This window comes from Alligator sinensis, unplaced genomic scaffold, assembly GCF_000455745.1.
Source record: "Alligator sinensis unplaced genomic scaffold, ASM45574v1 scaffold849_1, whole genome shotgun sequence".
Taxonomy (NCBI): Eukaryota; Metazoa; Chordata; order Crocodylia; family Alligatoridae; genus Alligator; species Alligator sinensis.
The window spans coordinates 740,476-745,078 of record NW_005842271.1 but is presented as its reverse complement, the minus strand read 5'-3'; the positions used below and the strand labels follow the sequence as shown (position 1 = coordinate 745,078).

General features: G+C 41.7%; 1 long non-coding RNA gene and 1 other non-coding gene across 2 annotated transcripts; both read left to right on the top strand.

Annotated features, from left to right (window-relative positions):
* The first annotated feature begins 1,270 nt into the window (after positions 1 to 1,270).
* LOC102387606 lies at positions 1,271 to 2,449 on the top strand. The gene is made up of 2 exons (XR_324343.3): positions 1,271 to 1,407; positions 2,353 to 2,449. It is a non-coding gene; the product is annotated as an uncharacterized LOC102387606 (long non-coding RNA).
* LOC112550977 lies at positions 1,802 to 1,935 on the top strand. The gene has a single exon (XR_003095072.1). It is a non-coding gene; the product is annotated as a small nucleolar RNA SNORA33 (small nucleolar RNA).
* Positions 2,450 to 4,603: the final 2,154 nt, after the last annotated feature.

Genomic DNA, 4,603 nt, shown 5'->3' with positions numbered 1-4,603 from the left:
TGTATCTCAAGAAGGCTATAGGGGTCTGATCAACCTCTCGCCTCTCCCCGTCGCCGCCTGATCCCTTGACGTACCCTTCCCTGCGCGCAAGTTCCACGGAGCCTAGCAAACTTCGTGTGAGTGAATCCAGAGCTCTACCCGGGTTCAAGTCCTGCAGTTTTTTTTCTTCCCGTCGCCGAAACCCCATTGCGACGTACTCTCAAGGTTTTTGTTCATCTTCCCGTTGCTGAAACCCCATTGCGACATACCCTCATGTTCTGCAGGTTCGAGTTTTGTTTTGTTTTGTAACTGCAACTCAAGCAAGTTTTCCTGCCTGCACCGCGACCATCTTCGGTGTAAGTAAAATAATCTTAAATCAACCACCAAGCGTCTGTGACTAATTCTAGCGTGCCGCCTGTCTTCCCCGACCCGGCGTGTCCGGGCTGCTGGCCACAGCCCGCCGCACGAAAAAACCCCCTGAGGGCCTCGGACCGCTCCCGACCCGCACAGGCGGCAGCAGGGTGGGGAGCCCCAAACCTGCACCTGGCCTGCACACAAATCTGGGAGCATACGCCCCCCATGTCCCACCTCTGGAGTGTGCACAGTGGCAGGGAGCCATCTCCCCCACCTGAACCCACAGTGTGCAGCCTGCATTTGTACCCCCACAGGCTCCACTCCAGCCATGCTGCCCACGCAGAAAGGGAAGCTGGACTCCGTGCTCTACTGCAGCAGCTGATACCTCCCGCAGGCAGCAGCTGGGGCTGGACACAAAAAATGCCAAAATTTATAGGTATTTAGAACATATTTTATTATAGTGATTGAGGCACTGGTAGGCTTCCAAATTGCTTTAAAATTGTAAATAGATCAATAAAACATTGTGCTCAACTAACACCTATGTATATAGTGGCATTTCATTTTAATCACGGAAAAATGTGGATTTTGGGGTTCGATTTAAATCAGAGAATTTTTTATTTTTTTTAAGCAGAGAATTTGTTATTTTTAAACAGAGAAAACTAGGGGGTCTCTAACTTTCCACATGGGAGCAAGTTTGTTTGGAAGTTTCAGTAAAGAAATCTCACCACGCTTGGGAGCTTGAGGCAGACACTAGTTTCTGAGGACACAAACTCTGCCCTATATTAAGTGCAGGAAAATTATATCACAAAAAATGTATCCTGAGTCGGCCTAAAATGTCCCTAACTACATTTTTGAGAAGCTTTGTTTCCATCAGAAAGCACAAACTACCTATCAGCACCTAGTTGGTAGCTCTGATCATTTTAACTGAATAGATCTAAACCAGTGATACTGAACCAGGGTGCTATGGTTGAGGTTGATGACAACAAGAAATTGGGCGAGTGGGTAGGTCTCTGCAAAACTGACAGAGAAGGAAAACCCCGCAAAGTAGTGGGCTGCAGTTGTGTGGTTGTCAAAGTAAGATAACACATTATTCCACTTAGTTTCAAAATTGTGTAATGCAACTAAAATGGAATGGGGGTGCCACTTTGGAAGCCCGTTGTGGCAGTGAAACTTCCTGTCTGCCAAAAATAAATTAATGCTTCCTGTTGTAAATTAGGCATACGAGATTCTTTTTATAACTTACTAGTATAGACTTTAGAGCTGAAGTAGATCCTAATACTAAATTTAATCTTTGACTGCTGATTTGTTTCTATTTATAATAGAAGCTCAATAAAATCTTTTCTCAGGTTTGGAATAATAATGCATTTTCCAAAATAATATCAGTTGGATCATAAAACTAATTTAAGACCATCATTTATTGGAGAAAAATGTTTTTGGTTCTTGGGGGTTTTTTTGTTTTAAATTGCAAATGCCGGTAAATTATGTCTGCTTAACTTGAATGTGTTCTGCAGAACTCCATACAATTACACTGGCAATAATAAAGCCACAGTACGAGCCTTAAAGATTTGCTAGTCTTTGAGGTCCCAGAAAATGGCTACACTTCTTTACAGTAGAAGGGTAACGACGTTTCAAAAATGTTTCTCTTAATCGCAAAGATCATAATGGTTTCTGTAAAAAGTGTTTTGTTTCTTTTTTAAATTTTATTTTAAGGTTAGCTCAGGCATGATAAATAGCAAGTGGTCTTGTACTTCAATTAAATATAATAGCCATCGCTGTTAAATAGTTATCAGGGAACAGAGGAGAGAGGAAAAACATTCCAGCTTTGAATTTGCTCAGGGAATATAATACCATCATAGGAACACAGCACTACTGCCTTTTGCTGACAATGGGGGTACATTTAGATTATTTTGGTTGGGGTGGGGTGGGGTTTTGAATAATGAATGTAAACCAGATATAGTAATTCTGAACAAGTGTTTACTTTTTTTAATGGTTTGTATGCTGTGCATTTTGTGCTTATAGGACTATGGCAAGGAATCTCAGGCCAAAGATGTCATCGAAGAGTACTTCAAATGCAAAAAATGAACTAAAAAATAAAAACGTTTTTCAGATTGATAAAGTGTATGGTTCCTCATTTTTGATGGATGGAAATCTGTGATCTTCATGTGAGCTCCAAAAAACACATTCATAAACTCTTTTTTTCACCTTCAATTTTTTTGGAAATTTTAATTCTGCCAACAGTATCCATTTAAATATTACACACTGTAGGGATGTCCTAGCTGTTGCTTTGGACTGAGGGAAGAATTCCAAAAACATTGCATCTATAATGCAAATTTGGCCCCTTCGACTGAAACAAGTGAGAAGTGCCTAAATTGTTAGCCAGTTTTTTCTGAGATGTAGCACAAACTCGTATAGTATTTTTCTTGTATTGTTTTACCACTGGCTACATCTTAAACACATTTTCCCCACTTCTGGAAACTCAAATTACTGGTGTGAAGAAAATAAGACTTTGGGTTGAAGTGGGTTTGAGTACATTTTCACACCAAACGTGAATAATTTGGATTTTTGAATCCCTGCGTGTAGAAGGTCAGGAGTTTCGTCGTTCCGTTTAGAACAAGGGCTTTAGATGTTGATCCAAAGCCTAGATCTGTCCACAAGTACAGCAAATATATTCTTAAGTTGGCTCCATTATAAATAGGTTCTCAAGTAATTTTTGTCCTCTTGACCATGATTATTTACTGTCTTATGTTAAGTGTGCAGTTAAGCATTACCCTGATTTGGTAGTGTTTTGGTTAATGTGTGGAGAAGTTATTGGGTATTTGAGTTGAGAGAAGTACTAATGATGCCTATATTGTGCTAAATTACTGTAGAGGGGTTTTTTGTTTGGTTTTTTTTTAGTCTTTTTGGAAGTCTCGGTAATTTTCAAATACAGCAAGTGGGCATCTTGACTAGAATCTTTTTTTTTCTTCTTTTCTCTCCTTTAAAACTGAGTTGATAGAAATTTTTATAAACAAAATGATAACCAAAATCAAAATGCATGCCGAGGAATAGATAGATGATTCTCCAACCATATTCACAGTTGAATCTGACTCTTGGAAGTGTTTTAATAATAGTGACTAATGGTGTTGAGACTTCTGGAAAGGCTATTCTAGTGGCCTAATGCAAAATCCTTTCAAATGCTCAGCTGTATATGCCTAAAAAAAGCCAGAGGTGGGTTGATGTCTTAATTGTATGGCGTTGTGCCTTACTCTAATTTTCTTTAGATGATCACATACCTTGTTGTATAGTGTCCATTGAACGAGTGGCTCTGACATACCTTTTCTGAAGACTTCAAATTATAGTCTTGACTACAAAGTTACTCATGAATTCTGTGGGGCTACATAATTATAATCTGTTTGGAGCAGGAACTAGTGGAGTAAAACTAGTATCTATTTTGGCACAAATATTTAACCAGAGAATGAGCGAGAGATTGACTTGATCACCCTGATTCTTAGATATTAAATTCTCTCAATACGTCGGATGCACAGCTTAGGCTGGAGGATTCCAGGACACCAGCCCCGTGCAGCACACTGCAATGCTTCCCTGCCCCCCTACCCCAGCTTGCTCTCCTGATTAGTTGCCAGGCTGCTGTGAGAGTCTCAATGGCAGGCATAAGTGTGTCCAAGGAGCAGGGCTGGGGGGTAGATGAGGGCAGCAGCACCCCACTGCAGGCTGCACAGGTGCCATGTGTCCCGAGAGGGGTGGGGGGAATTGCATGCAACAGCTATCACCACCCCACAGCACTTTCCAATGGTGGGTTGCACATGCGGCTCCACAGGCTGCTGGGCTGCTGATGGGCGGTGCGCAATTGGCCGGGCAGGAGGCCCATCCGCAGCCCATAGAGCCGTATGTGCAACTGGCCATGGGAAAGTGGGGTGGTGGCAGCAGTGGCTGCATGCGAGCACCCCACCTCCTGCCCCACATCGGGCCATTGCTACCAGAAGGGGTACGCTTGCTAAAAGGTTGAAAATCCGTGCTCTAATATGTAATACTCAATGGTGTATGTAATACTCAATTTTTTCTATGAATTTTTCCAGTCTCCTTTTGAACCTGGTAAAATGATAACCTTCCAGAATACTCTTTGGTAATGAGTTCCACATGCATGCTACCTGAAAGAGCTTTTTGTTAATTTCACTGTGTGTTCCCTAGTTCTGGTATTGTGAGTGACTGGTGTGGACTATTCATTGTTTGTATCCAAGGCTTCCTCAACCACTTGTCTTGGTATGCCTACTTC